The sequence below is a fragment of the Gadus morhua genome, chromosome 1 (assembly GCF_902167405.1).
Source record: "Gadus morhua chromosome 1, gadMor3.0, whole genome shotgun sequence".
Classification (NCBI taxonomy): Eukaryota; Metazoa; Chordata; class Actinopteri; order Gadiformes; family Gadidae; genus Gadus; species Gadus morhua.
The window spans coordinates 28,404,103-28,419,623 of NC_044048.1; the positions used below are offsets into that span (position 1 = coordinate 28,404,103).

Consider the following 15,521-nt stretch of genomic DNA (forward strand, 5'->3'; position numbering starts at 1 on the left):
CCAGTCTGTTGTGTGTGTGGAGGGGCGGGGCGGGGGGGTTGTGGGGGTCTGAAGCTACTGCTCCTGGAGGAGAGTTGTCCTTAGTGCTTTGTTAGGGGGTTGGGGGTGATGGAGGCTACAGCTCTTGGGGAAAAGCTGTTGCTCAGTCTTGTGGTGCGGGCCCGGAGTGTGCGGTACCTCTCCCCTGATGGGAGGGGGACAAACAAGCTGTGTCCAGGGGGAGTTTTACCTGTGGTGATTGACCTTGCCTTCCTCTTCAGACGGTCAGCACACACAGAGTCCAGGTCTGGGAGCTCAGCTCCTATGATCTTTATTGCTGACCTAACTAGGGATCGACCGATACCGATTTTTTAGGGCCGATACGATACCGATATTTTTTCATCAGCCTTAGCCGATACGCCGATACGCCAATACCGATTTTCTTGAGCCGTTTTTTTTTTTTTTTTTAAAGGAATATTTATTGAACTTCAATATAAAAAACAATATTTAACAAATAGTAAAAACAGGTGAAGTAGAACAAGTAAGAACAAGTAGATGAAGAATATTTAACAAATATTAAAAACAGCTGAGGTAGAACAAGAAAAAAATAAATAAATAAAAATAAATCGGTGAAAATCAGCCGCGTATCGGCCGATACGATACACGTAAAAAACCCGAATATCGGCCGATAATATCGGCCGACCGATATATCGGTCGATCCCTAGACCTAACCATCCTGGCCAAGTCCCTCCTGCTCTCCGCTATGCAGCCTGCATACCACACACTGCAGCCCTGGCAGAGGATGCTCTCAATTGTGCTCCTATAAGAGTTAATGAGCAGGTGTGAGGATAAACCAGCCTGTTTGAGCTTCAGTAGAAAGAAGAGCCTCTTCTGGGCCCTCTTTACAAGGTTGGAGATGTTAGTAGCCCATGTTACCCTCTCCACTTCTTCCCCGTTGATGGTAAGTGGGGTCTGCGTGATGAGTCCACAAGTCCACAAGGATCTCATTTGTCTTGGTGGTGTTCAGGACCAGGTTGTTATCCACACACCACTCTGCCATGCGTTGGACCTCCTGCCTGTAATGGCCCTCATTGTTGTCACTAATGAGCCCCACCACAGTGGAGTCATCAGCTCATTTGATTATGGTGTTGGATGACTGGATGGGTACGCAGTCATTGATGAAGAGGGTTTATAGGGCTGGGCTGAGTACACACCCCTGGGGCGCACCGGAGGTCAAGGTTATAGTTGAGGATGTCAGGTCCCCTACTCTGACATTCTGCGGTCTGTTTGAAACAAAGTCCAGGATCCATGAGCAGAGTGAGGTGGGGAAACCAAGATGAATGAGTTTGAGGACCAGTTTATGGGGGATTGTGGTGTTGAAGGCAGAGCTGAAGTCCACAAAGAGCATCCTTACATATGTGTTGGGGTACTCCAGGGGGGACAGGGCTGTGTGGAGTGTGATGGAGACAGCGTCCTCTGGGGATCTGTTTGCCTGATGGGCAAACTGGTGGCTGTCCAGGTCCACAGGGAGGCAGTCTCTGATGTACGCCAGTATCATCCGCTCAAAGCACCTCATGATTACTGGGGTGAGGGTGACTGGGCGGTATTCATTGAGGCAGGTAATGGCAGATTCTTTGGGGATAGGGACGATGGTAGTGGTCTTAAGGCAGGTGTGAACTGCAGCTTGTTGCAGAGAGAGGGTGAAGATGTCTGTAGAAGCTCCTGCTAACTGGTCGGCACATGACCTCAGTATACGGCCCGACACCCCATCAGGGCCAGTAGCCTTGTTGGGGTCAATCCTTCTCATGGTGGACCTCACCTGGTGGTGCTGAAGAGTGTGTGTCTGCTCCTCTTCCTTGCTAACAAGTGTGGTCTTTTATATTTGTAGTCAGATATAGTTTTGATTCCTCACCACATGCTCCGTGGGTCCTTGTTTTCAAAGTGACCCTCAATGCGCTGTCTCTACTTGCCTTTGACCTCTTTAAAGGGGACCTATCATATCACCAGGTGTGAGTGTGATTAGCCATTACCAGCCGTTTTCAAAATGTGCAGCATTGTGTCATCACAGGTGGGCGTGTCCACCTAGGTGTGTGACAGACAGATGAGCAATGTTTGCTTCAGTCCACTGGGTAGGCTGGTAGACTGATCTATCCAGCACACATCTAGGTGGACACGCCCGCCTGTGATGTCCCAATGCTGCATATTTTCACACCTGCTTGTAACGGCTAATCACACTCACACCTGGTGGTGTGATATGTCCCCTTTAAGGCCCTTTTTTAGGTCTTGTCGGGCAGTTCTATAGGCCAGCCTGTCCCCCGACCTGAAGGGAGTATCTCTCGCCCTGAGCAGCGACCTCACATTACCGTCAAACCAGGGTTTCTGATTAGGGAACCCCTTGATGGTTCTGGTGAGCAGTACTGTCTCGGTGCAAAACTGAATGTAGTCCAGGACGTTAGAGGTGTACTCCTCACAGTTGGCTCCCTGAGTAAATACCTCCCATACTGAGCTCTAAAAACAGACCTGTAGTGATGTAACAGCTTCCTCACTCCATACCTGTACTGTCTTCACAGCTGGTTTGGTTCTACAGCAACTGGTTTATAAGATGGAATCAGCGTCAAGGAGATATGATCTGATAATCCGAGGTGTGGGGATGGTGCAGCTTCATATGCCCTGTGTATATTTGGATATACTTGGTCCAGTGAGTTTTTATCTCTGGTTGGAAAGCATACATTTTTGTGGAGTTTTGGTAATACTTTCTTGGTAATACTGTCTACCTGGCTGTGGTGGAGTTATTAGATGATGACCTTAATGATGAACCCAATGTTGATATTTTATTTACATTTTTATCTTATAGAAAGTGAAAACACTGGAACTGGATTTGGAGTTCAATGGTAAGTTCTTATTCCACATGTTTCACTTTGTAAATGAGTAACAGATCATTTATTAATATCCAGTGATTTGCAAGGGTTACTGACTCACACCAAGTCAAATTAAAATCGCTGTGATTAAAAACATACAGAAAAAAAAATCATTTTTGGGGCGATGTGGCCAGCATAACGTCCAGCTCAGTGGCGTTTATAACGTAGCACTGAGTCGTCATGACAACACAGAGCAGGGACACAGGGTAGAAAGTCCGCTTTTACTCCTTTCACTCGTTTCGACTCGGTCCGACTCAGGGTGAAGGTCTGGCTTTGTTACATTTTCGTTTGGTTCAGTCAGCGTTCACACTGGACTCTGATAGGCCGACCGTATTGTAAACCAACGCCTCGTGGTCGGCGGGTCGCTCGTCTGTTGGACAGAACCTCAGAGGGAAACTCCCAACGCCTCCTAGTTGAGGACGACATCAATGGAGAAGCTTTGTGCGGTCTTGGGGTTTTCATTTTGCTTCGGTGTTCCTACAAGTTAAAAATCATTTGGAGGAACTTCCACCATTCTTTAACTGAGTAATTAAAACAAGTAATCCAGGACACACAATTTTATGAGCCACAAAATGTCTTTACATATTCTTCCGGCCATATCTCGATTACTGCGTTACCCTCCTTATTGCACCACGTCTGACTCACTTTAATCTCAAAAAGTTAACTCATACCTGGCTGAATATGCTTTTTATATTTCCTGTGTGTGGAAAAAGTGCACATCCCACCCACGAGGCATTGTGGGTCTTGTGGGTGGGATATAGTTGACTGCGGTCAAGCCGGCCGCCGTTACATTCGGATTGCACCCATTTTCTATCCTTTATGGCAAATTAATTGAAATGGTTACGGCCGAGCTGACATGGAGATGAAGCAACTTTTCCCATGTGACTACGTCCTGCTTTAAAAACAAGTTGTTAACACAGTTCAACCCGGTATCACGCGTTTTCGTGCTCATGCGCACGAACGTTAATCTGTTGAATCGTGTCCCAGAGCAAAATTATCCGGCTTTTTTCGTGCTAAACAGAATGAAATGTAAACCAATGCATTCTGAATGGGAGCGTTTTTCAGACGAGAGAGAGAGAGAGAGAGTGTGCGCAGATAGTACAGTGCACCCTCTAGTTATATATGTGTCAATATCTCTGATTTTTTAAGCAGACCTCAAAAACTGAAATGAACGTGCCCCACATAACGTGTGGGGCACTTGTCGTTTCTCAGACAATTATCGTGCTCCACAGAATGAAACGAGAGAGAGAGAGAGAGAGAGAGAGAGAGAGAGAGAGAGAGAGAGAGAGAGAGAGAGAGAGAGAGAGACTTCAGAAGTGCGCAGATATAATATACCCTCTGTTTTTGTCAAAACAATAAATGCATCAAAGGGTAAATCTAGTGTACTATTTTGTTCTGCTACACAGAACGAAATTTAAACCTCTGCCTTTCAATTGGGATATTTTCTTCAACCACAGAAGGGGTCTGCGCAGATAGTACAGTGCAGCCTCTACTTATGTATGTGTCAAAACAACAAATGCATCAAATGATAAATGTAGTGTATTAGGGATACTCTGATTCCCCTCTTTTTTTTACAGCAGACGGAAAGTAATCTATTGAATCGTGTCCCAGAGCACGATCGTCCGACGTTATTCGAACTGCACAGAATGAAATGTAAACCCATGCATTTTGGATTGGAGCGTTTCTCAGAATATACACATGATATACATGTATATATATATATAGTATATATGTATATATGCCCATCAGTTACTTGGCTCCGCAGTGCATCAGTGTCCCTCTCTATGGCTCCCTCTCTCTCTTTTCCACTGTGTTTCGAGAATTCATATCGAGAAAGGATGTAATGATAACGGCAAGAACATAAAGGCTCCATGGTCATAATAATTTAAATATAATTAAGTTAAAGCGTGTTACGAGGAAATGAGACGATCTAGTTGTGGGCCAGCAGAGGCTGAATTCTAACCAAAATTGGCCCATAACCTAATTTTTTACATCGTTTTTATGTTATGATTATTTTAATATCGTCTGGTATACCTGAACCACACTTAGGCCTACACATTGGTGGTAGTGCAGATAGGCTACAGATCTTGTTATAGATAATTGAATAAAAGCTACATACACACAACTAAATATTTATTTATTGATAGATAATATATATTTTAATGTTTAATTAATTCAATATTATACCAATGCATAATATTATAACATAACATAATATTACTAGCCTGGCACCGCCCAGCTACCTACTTCCTCTCAATTTTCATTTCACTTCAGTAGGTCTGGGTCTGCTTCATATGCATGGGTTCCTTGGAAGCCAGATTTCTGGCGGTCCAATCAGCAAACAGAGGAAGTGGCTGAGAACGATGACGTCTAGGTCACGCGCCAGTTTCAGTTGCAGTCAGAGGAAGACAAGGAAGACAATGGAGAAGGATACGAGAGAAGCTATTCGGTCTGTTGTGGGATCGCTGCCGAATATCGATCAATTAAAGCCGGAGTAAGAACAAGCTTTGTTGAGTTTTGTTGGTGGCCATGATGTTGTGGCGCTTCTCCCCACCGGGTTCGGGAAAAGTTAGATTTTCCAGCTGGCTCCGTTAGTGGTGAAGGAGCCGGTCCCGTTGCATGACATACGTCACAACCAAACGCTGTGCGATTGGTTATGGCAGATCCAGAGTGGCACTGGGCAGATCCAATCATTTTAAAACTGCTACAGACACCCGCCTCCAAGTGAGTGAACGTTTGTCCATTGGGCAGTTCCAGACCTTCTGTACAAATGAAATGAAGTACGATGGTCTGGTAGTACGATGGTCTGGTAGTACGATGGTCTGGTAGTACGATGGTCTGGTAGGACCAGGCTACCAATTCCCAGGATCCTCTGTGCGACCCCGGAGGAGTCGCCACAATATTATTACTAAATAATTGTATATTTATGTTTCAATAATATATAGCCTATATTTTAATATGTAATTACATAAATATTAAACCAATGCATTTCAATCGGGAGATTTTTTTCTACCTCAGAAGGGCGCAGCAGTGCCCGCTCGAGTTATGGATTGGTCAAAACAACAACCGATTTTTAGAGCAGACCCCCTTAAAAACTGAAACTAACCACGTCCCTTAAACCCAGTCTCACACCAGAATGCAGTATAACTACGTTGGTCCATCGCGGAAAACGCATTACAATAACGGCTCTAATCATGACTGCCCTATTCTTTTCAATGGGGCTGCGTCCACGTCACTGGACACATCACACATGGCTCCAAAAACCACGCGGCGGAGCTGCTGTCAATGTGTTGCTTTTGTCGTAAACTAGGGTCCGCTGGTTAGAATATAGACAGATATTCCAAGTATTCCTTCAAAGGCGCCTTGGATGTTTCTATTTTCTGCAGTTTAGACTTGAATAAGTTACTTTTTTAATTAACTTGATTAAATATGTGTGAGTGGTTCATTCCTCCTCCTGAGTGTGCTTCCTATTTATGTCTAGTGTACACCCCTACTGTCCACAAGCACCCCCCCCCGTCTCTTTTATATCAAAGGGGGTCTCAAAGGACGCATACGCATCAACTTCAGGCTCCAGCCCTACAGGAAATGACTCAGCAAGTGCTCCATCTCGTTGCACCTCACCCAGCGGCTCGCTTGCAAGATTTTGGCCTGAAGTTCTTCCCAGACCTACACCCTAGCCATCCAACATGCATATCTGAGAATCAGGCCTCTCTTTAATAATGACAAAAAGTTATGAGAGAAATGCACATTCACTTTTTGTTATCTCATAAGCGGTATGGTGCTGGCTCCTTTTGACCTTTTGACCCCAGACTTCAAAAACTTGGCCACAGGCCAGCTGTGTCTACACACCAGCCACAAATGTACAACTCTTTCCCACAAAAAATGGGGACTAGAAACTAATCTCTATCTTATGTACATTTACTCTGCTGTTGGGGGTCACGCCCCCTTTTCCGGCCTTTTCGAGATAGCTGCCAAAATGTATTCGCACATTTCCCGGGGTCCCGAGAACGATGGATCCGAGATTTGGAGTTCTAGCCCTTAGAGAAAAAAAGTTTTCCCAAATGGACTGTTATTTGGACAAAGCCACTCAGAAGTGTTGCCTGCACGACCTAGTGGTTCAGAATGTGGTGGAAAGACATGTGGTGGGGATGATGTTTCGGGTTGGGCTTAGGGTTAGGGTTAGGGTTAGGGTTAGGATAAGGGTTAGGGTTAGGGCCGGCTTTTTCCCAGGGACCCACAATTTTCACAGGGTAATCCCAAGATGCAACACTAGTTGAAGGTCTAATGGACAAGTTTCGATCACTTGTCAACTAATTTAGATTAATTTCTAGCAACGGCTTGTTGCCAATGCGTTTCAATGGAGTCATGTTGATTACAAAAGAGACGTACTAATTACCTATTATCTAAACTGTGGGAAATAGAACGATACGGGGGCGATATAGAGCGGGCACTGCGCCGCCCTTCTGAGGTCGAAAAAAATATTGAATTGATTAAATATTAAAATATATATTATATCGGCCTTTATATATAGTAGACATGTAGCTTTTATTAAATTATCGTTATAATAAGATGACGTTAGAGCGTGCACTGCGCAGCCCGCCCGCCCTTGTGAAGGCGAAAAGAATCTCCCGATTGAAATGCATTGGTTTAATATTGAATTAATTTAATATTAAAATATATATTATATATATATAAATTAAATATATAAATATACAATTATTTAGTTAGCCTATAATATTTAGACCATGTTGCTTTTATTCAATTATCAATCGATCCGTAGCCAAACTCACCGTTGAAAATCCACTTCCACCAATGTGTAAATGTGGTTCAGGTATACCAGACAATATTAAAATATTCATAATATAAAAACGATGTAAAAAAAAAAGGTTATAGGCCGAATTCGGTTAAAATTCAGCCTCTGCTGAACCACAACTAGATCATCTAATTTCCTTGTTACACGCTTTAATTGAATTATATTTAAATTATAATGACCATGGAGCCTTTATTTTCTTGCCGTTATCATTGCATCCTTTCTCGTTATATCGATATGAATTCTCGAAACACAGTGGAAAAGAGAGAGAGGGAGCCATAGAGAGGGACACTGATGCACTGCGGAGCCAAGTAACTGATGGGCATATATACATATATACTATATATATATATCTATGTTATGTATATATATATACCTATTCTGAGAAACGCTCCAATCCAAAATGCATGGGTTTACATTTCGTTGTGTGCAGTACGAATAATGTCGGACGATCGTGAACTGGAACACGATTCAATAGAAAATAGTCTGCTTAAAAGATCGGAAATATTGACAGATATATAACTAGAGGGTGCACTGTACTGTCTGCTAACACTCTCTCTCTCTCTCTCTCTCTTTCTCTCTCACCTGAAAATTGCTCCCATTCAAAATGCATTGGTTTACATTTCGTTCTGCGTAGCAGGGAAACATTGGAGAAACGCTCCAATCCAAAATACATTGGAGTACATTTCTCTCTCTCTCTCTCTCTCTCTCTCTCTCTCTCTCTCTCTCTCTCTCTCTCTCTCTCTCTCTCTCTCTCTCTCTCTCTCTCTCTCTCCCTCTCTCTCTCTCTCCCTCTCCTTCTCTCTCTTTCTCTCTCTTGTTTCGTATTGTGGAGCACTTTAATTGTCTGTTATATAACATATATCATATATATAACTAGAGGGTGCACTGTACTATCTGCGTACACCCCTTCTAAAGCCTCTCTCTCTCTCTCTCTCTCTCTCTCTCTCTCTCTCTCTCTCTCTCTCTCTCTCTCTCTCTCTCTCCCTCTCTCCCTCCCTCCCTCCCTTTCTCTCTCTCGTTTCTTATTGTGGAGCACGATAATTGTCTGAGAAACGCGCGTTCTGTGGAGCACGTTCGTTTCAGTTTTTCAGGAGGTTTGTGTAAAAAATCTGAAATATTGACACATATATAACTAGAGGGGGCACTGTACTGTCTGCGCACACTCTCTCTCTCTCTCTCTCGTCTGAAAAACTCTCCCATTCAGAATGCATGGGTTTACATTTCGTTCTGTGTAGCACGAAAAAAGTCGGACAATCGTGCTCTGGGACACGATTCAATAGATTAACGTTTGTGCGCATTAGCACGAAATCGCGTGATACCGGGTTGCACAGTTTATACAGAAACCGCTCTGCCTACACACTAATAAAAAAAATCAAGCATGTTATAGACGGGTCTGAGCCTGTTAAAAACCTAAAGAAAACCAACCAGAGTTCACTTGGAAGCGGACATAGAACCCAGTTTTCAAGCAGACCACAGTTTTATTGTTCTGTCCAAAGTAGATAAAAGAATAAAGAAAGAATAAAGTAAAACAGTTTGCTGCCCTCACTAGTTTTCATCTTGCAGTCTACTTTGCTCACTGAAGGGGGGGATGGGTTACTGTTTGATGCTATATCCACATTTGAGTTTCCACATCAAAGTTAGTCTGTTTAATGTAGAATCACAGAAACCCCCAGACTCATTTAAAGTACAGAGACCGGAAGCACCAGGACAGCATCTGCACACCAAGAGTACAGAACCGCTTTGCTCCACGAGGACGCTTCAGAACCCCCATGGGAGAGTGCTCTGAGAGAGCCGCTCCGAGAGCCGCTCTGAGAGCCGCTCCGAGAGCCGCTCCGAGAGAGCCGCTCTGAGAGCCGCTCCGAGAGAGCCGCTCAGAGAGAGCCGCTCCGAGAGAGCCGCTCCGAGAGAGCCGCTCCGAGAGAGCCGCTCCGAGAGAGCCGCTCCCAGAGAGCCGCTCTGAGAGCCGCTCCCAGAGAGCCGCTCTGAGAGAGCCGCTCCGAGAGCCGCTCAGAGAGAGCCGCTCTGAGAGAGCCGCTCTGAGAGCCGCTCTGAGAGAGCCGCTCTGAGAGCCGCTCTGAGAGCCGCTCTGAGAGCCGCTCTGAGAGCCGCTCTGAGAGAGCCGCTCCGAGAGAGCCGCTCCGAGAGAGCCGCTCCGAGAGAGCCGCTCTGAGAGAGCCGCTGTGAGAGAGCCGCTCTGAGAGCCGCTCTGAGAGAGCCGCTCTGAGAGAGCCGCTCTGAGAGCCGCTCTGAGAGAGCCGCTCTCTGAGCGCTGGTGGGCTTGTTATCTTGGTGTGCAGCTGTACCATTTAAACTTCAAACTGTAAAAAAGGACCTTCAAAGCTTTCTCACCAATGTTGGGGATATTGTTACGTCTTTTCTTTTGTTGATGAGCGGTGCTTGATGTTACACGTTACATAAGGTATAGGTTACATTAACATGTTTCATGGTTCGATTAAACTAACATGTATCGTGTTACATTAAACTTCAACATGTTTCATTGTTACATTCAACTCCTTAACATGTATTAAGATAACTTTAAATTAACATGTATCATGGTAATGCTGAATGTTAGTGACTGCTGTCCTGACCTGTTGATGTATTGTTTATCTCTATATAGAACAGAAATATAGAACAAGTCTGGAGGTAAGTGTTATTACTGGTTTGATACAGAACACAATAACATGTGTGACCCTAGCTGGCACTGGTTTTATTAGATGATGACCTTGTAATGAATCCAATGTTGATATCTTATTTACATTTTTATTTCATTGAAAAGATGACACAGATATGGAAGGAGAAGTCAAATGGTAAGTTCTTATTCCACATGCTTTACTTTGTGAATGAGTAATCAGGGCTCCTCAACCTTTTTATTACTGAGGCTCGGTATGCATATTTATATGGGGGGTTAGGGTTAGGCTGAATACAGTTACACCCCTTGGCCCAAACCCTTAACCCTACCCCTACCCCTTAACCCTACCCCTCAACCCTACCCCTAGCCCTTAACCCTACCCCTCAACCCTACCCCTACAAAATGGGACAACAACCCTTCAAGACCCGGTTACAGTACGTCATTAGTAGTCGTTGACAGGGTTTTGATCTTTATATTAATTTAATTTTTTTGATCTTTTGATACAATATCTGTCTCTAGAATTTTACTGTATAGTTTGATTGTCTTAGGAATGCAACCTTACCATCATGGAAAAAGACGGTATGATTAGATAAGAATATTTTTCATGTTCACAATCTGTTCGAATCTGCAATATTGCACTTTATGATGAATCAGACATTATAGAAGATCAACATAATATGTCAAACCAGAATAAACATATTAACTACCACCTAAACTAGTAGTTTTGGAAGTATGCCATCCATGTAAAACATGAATATCATACAAACAAGAACCAGTGATATAATGGAACTTATATTGCACATTACAAAAAGGCGTCAACCGTCACATTTTATCAATAACTCAGTCGGTGTTAAACCATCAGTGGATGGTTATCTGTCTACCTTCCCGGGGGTTGGGGGGCTTAGAGCTACCAAAGCAGGAGAGGTGCTTGAGGTGGAGGGAGGGGCTCTGTGGTGGCAGCGGCCGCAACGATCTCCTGAAAGAAAACAGAACATTAAGAAGGAATTATATGGCAGAACTGGGTTATATGGCCACATGTTTATTTCTACCAAAATAAATGGAAAAAAAACACGGCATCACATTGATCCACCATTCTCCAGGCTAATTAGCATTTTTAAAACAAACTATTGCATAACGTGGCAGGGTGTTAAAGGTTATCTTCAACCTGGAGTCCCTAGAACATCAAACATATGGATATCATCGTCCCATTTTGTTGAACATAATGTCATAGGACATGGGCCCAGCAGCTCCCCGGCCGCGGACCGGGCTGCCCGGCGCTGGGGGCCCCCGACTGGGGGGCCCGCAGCGTGAGTCCGGGAGTTCTGCTCCGGGGGCCCCCGGCGCATTTTGATGGTCATCATAATTTATTGAATGATTATTAAAATAGAAAACACTTACATTTTGGTTTTTTTATCCTGTCACATCTTTTCGCCCGCCATCTTGACTAGGATTTTTCTTGATTATTAATTTTCTCGCGTATTGCGGGAGCAAGTTACAACTGTATCGTTGCAAGGGTGCCCATCTAAAATTAACTTCAAGGGGATGTTAGCCCTCCCCCTTAACCCTTACCCGTAAAGGATTGAGACTGAGCCTAGGGTGAGGGTTAGGGTGGGGTTAACGTGAGGCCTCTCCTGTTGTCCTGTAGAAGTATAACTCAAAATATGAATGGCCACTAAATCTTCTCCCATTGATACAGTAAGCACCATCAATCCTGTCCTAAACCTGTTCCACACTTATGACGAGTATTTACAGGAAAACAGTGGCATGAAGACTTTAGCATGATAGAGAAGTGGGGTTGTGATTGATTGGTGTGACAGCCTCTCATTTGAAATTTGTGGAAGGATTATTATTTTTCTATTTATTTTTTGGGTAGGCTTCTTTCTAAATCTCTGCGGCCCGTTGGTCAATCGTTTTTTTATAAACCGATTAGGAATAAAGAGTCTACCGAATTTATAACTATTAGGGTAGTATATTTAAGTAATAAACGTACAATAACATACAATGAACATACAACAAACAAACAACAAACAAACAACAATCCAAGGCCTAACATACAATCATCTGAGACCTCAGATGGGAGTTCTCCCTGCGTCTCTCCAAGAGCTCCTCAAGGAGAGGTCGGATCCATTGGCAAAAGCAAGGACTTCAGGTCTGAGGAGGCTGAGAACAGCTCTGACCCCAATATGACTATAGTATTGGTTAACCAGAGGGTGAACTATCAGTGCACCTCCTCAGGATGTCATGAAGGGGGACGTAGCCGTGCCTAATCAGTTGGAGCCCTGGCCTCTCGACCTTCTCAACCTTCCCGAGGGGCTCAAGGAAACAGACCCATACCAACAAAAGGCGGAGAAACGGAATAGGCCCATTACACCTGAACTATATATTATATTATAGAATGGAGTTATCCATGTATATAACACACTAATCTCATAGCTGGGGCGATCACGACAACACAGAGCAGGGACAAAGGGTAGAAAGACTTCTGTCCTTGTTTGACCACGATAATGGCAGCCGTCTCCCTACACGTATTCAGTCTCTCAAGATGTTCTTCTGTGTAGAGGCTAATCCAGAGTGGAAACCAGGAACTGGTTCAACTGAATCTACATGATTAGAATATATTGAACCGTTCAAAGTAATAGGATGCATGTTTCATAAAATCAATAATAGTCCTGGAAGGTAAGGGTTAGATTAAATTTATCAAGTATCATGTTACATTAAACTCTTAACATGTATCATGGTTACATTTAACTAACATGTATCATGGTTGCATTAAACTAACATGTATAATGGTTACATCAAACAAACTAATGATAGTGACTGCTGTCCTGACATGTTACTGTATTGTTTATCTCTATATAGAATGGATTGATAACCTTCTGGAGGTAAGTGTTATTACTGGTTTGATATAGAACACAATAATATGTCACCCTAGCTGGCAGTGTTGGAGTTATTAGATGATGACCTTGTAGTGAATCCAATGTTGATATTTTATTTACATTTTTATTTTATTGAAAAAGGGAATACCGAAACAGGAGGAAGAGTGTTACGGTAAATTCTTATTCCACATGTTTCCCTTTGTAAATGAGTAACAGATCATTTATTAATATCCAGTGATTTGCAAGGGTTACGGACTCACACCAAGTCAAATGATACCGCTGTGATTCAAAACATTTAATCTAATGTACCAAAGAGTCAGAGCCTACCTAGCAGAGGGACCAGAGTGGCAGACCTACCGAACAACATCCTCTAGATATTAGATTATAGAATAGAGCTATCCATGTATATGAGACACTACTCTCATAGCTGGGGCGACGTGGCCAGCATAACGTCAGCTCAGTGGCGTTTATAGCGTAGCTCACTGAGTCGTCATGACAACACAGAGCAGGGACAAAGGGTAGAAAGACTTCTGTCCTTGTTTGACCACGATAATGGCAGCCGTCTCCCTACACGTATTCAGTCTGTCAAGATGTTCTTCTGTGTAGAGGCTAATCCAGAGTGGAAACCAGGAACTCGTTCAACTGATTATACATGATTAGAATATATGGAGCAGTTCATAATGATAGGATGGATACGTTTGATAATATCAACCATAGTCCTGGGAGGTAAGGGTTACATTGAACTCTAACATGTATCATAGTTACATTAAACTAACATGTATCATAGTTACAATAAACTAACATGTATCATGGTTATGCTGAATTATAGCGTCTGCTGTCCTGACATGTTACTGTATTGTTTATCTCTATATAGAATTGGGTAATCGAATACGTGACAGGGTAAGTGTAATTACTGTTTTAATACAGAACACAATAATATGTGTGACCCTAGCTGGCAGTGGTTGAGTTATTAGATGACGACCTTGTAATTAACCCATTGTTGATATTTTATTCACATTTTTATTTAATAGAAAAAGGAAATACAGGAACTGGAGAAGGAGTTATACAGTAAGTTCTTATTCCACATGCTTCTCTTTGTAAATTAGTAACAAATAATTTATTAATATCCAATTATTTGCAAGGGTTACGGACTCACACCTAGTCAAATGATATCGCTGTGATTCAAAACATTTAATCTAATTGCACCAGAGAGTCAGAGCCTACCTAGCAGAGGAACCAGAGTGGCAGACCTACTGAACAACATCATCTAGATATTAGATTATAGAATGGAGCTATCCATGTATATAAGACACTACTCTCATAGCTGGGGCGATGTGGCCAGCATAACGTCAGCTCAGTGGCGTTTATAACGTAGCTCACTGAGTTGTCATGACAACACAGAGCAGGGACAAAGGGTAGAAAGACTTCTGTCCTTGTTTGACGATGATAATGGCAGCCGTCTCCCTACACGTATATCTAGTCTGTCAAGATGTTCTTCTGTGTAGAGGCTAATCCAGAGTGGAAACCAGGAACTGGTTCAACTGATTCTACATGATTAGAATATATGGAGCAGTTCATAATGATAGGATGCATACGTTTCCTAATATCACCCATAGTCCTGGGAGGTAAGGGTTACCATAACCTAACATTTATCATGTTACATTAAACTAACATGTATCAATGTTACATTAAAGTAACATGTATCATGGATATGCTGAATGATATTGACTGCTGTCCTGACATGTTGCTGTATTGTTTATCTCTATATAGTATGGATTGATGCCCTTCTGAAGGTAAGTGTTATTACTGGTTTGATACAAAACACAATAATATATGTGAACCTATGCTGGCAGTGGTGGAGTTATTAGATGATGACCTTGTAATGAACCCAATGTTGATATTTTATTTACATTTTTATTTTATAGGAAAGGGAAAAACAGCAACAGGATGCAGAGTTTCACAGTAAGTTCTTATTCCACATGTTTCACTTTGTGAATGAATAACATAACTTGTTAATATCCAGTGATTTGCAAGGGTTACTGACTCACACCAAGTCAAATGATGTCGCTGTGATTCCAAACATTTCATGTAATTGTACCAGAGAGTCAGAGCCTACCTAGCAGAGGGACCAGAGTGGCTGACCTACTGAACAACATCATCTAGATCAGTGGTAGCCAGCACGGTGCCCACGGACAATTTAAGTTATTCCGTGAGGCCAACACGGATTTTGAGTTAAGCGCCCGTGGTCGACTCGGTTGTTGAAACGGGGATCTGTGTGTGTATCACGGAATATAAATATATCATTA

General features: G+C 43.0%; 1 long non-coding RNA gene across 1 annotated transcript; it reads left to right on the forward strand.

Moving 5' to 3' along the window:
- Nucleotides 1–600: 600 nt before the first annotated feature.
- Nucleotides 601–11,048, forward strand: LOC115533146 (uncharacterized). The gene is made up of 4 exons (XR_003974146.1): nucleotides 601–2,677; nucleotides 2,834–2,870; nucleotides 10,328–10,353; nucleotides 10,487–11,048. It is a non-coding gene; the product is annotated as an uncharacterized LOC115533146 (long non-coding RNA).
- Nucleotides 11,049–15,521: the final 4,473 nt, after the last annotated feature.